Genomic DNA, 482 nt, shown 5'->3' with positions numbered 1-482 from the left:
ACTGCGTAAGCATAATCAATATTCCTTTTGCATTGCACTTTAGAAGAGGAGATCTGCACATAGACTCAGTCTCCAGCATCCCAAACACACAAGGGCAAAGCCCTGTACAAACACACAGTTTCACGTAATTTACTTGGTATAACTGTTTCTTGCTCCCTAGAGCTTTACATTGTCCCAGTAATTCATCACCTTTCATATTTCTTCTTTTTGTACCTAAAACATATATATGAACTTTATTTCTTGTTAATGCTCACAGTTAAAATGGTTATTATAATGATTTCAAGCAAACAGCTCTTGTTTAAAAAAAGTCTCTCTAACATAATGTAAGTAAAGACTATAATTTTAGGATTGGCAGCCGCTTTCCATCTACTGGGATTAATGTCCAAAAGCAAATAAAGATTACTGAAAATATGGCTCTTTGTTTACAATAAATTCTGTGTATGATGATGCATAGGGTTTTTCTTCTCTCTCTCTCTTTTTTT

Source organism: Rhea americana, unplaced genomic scaffold (assembly GCF_003343005.1).
Source record: "Rhea americana isolate MKP2758 unplaced genomic scaffold, rheAme1 scaffold_254, whole genome shotgun sequence".
NCBI lineage: Eukaryota > Metazoa > Chordata > Aves > Rheiformes > Rheidae > Rhea > Rhea americana.
The sequence above is the reverse complement of the archived record's forward strand: the minus strand, read 5'-3'. Positions refer to the sequence as shown.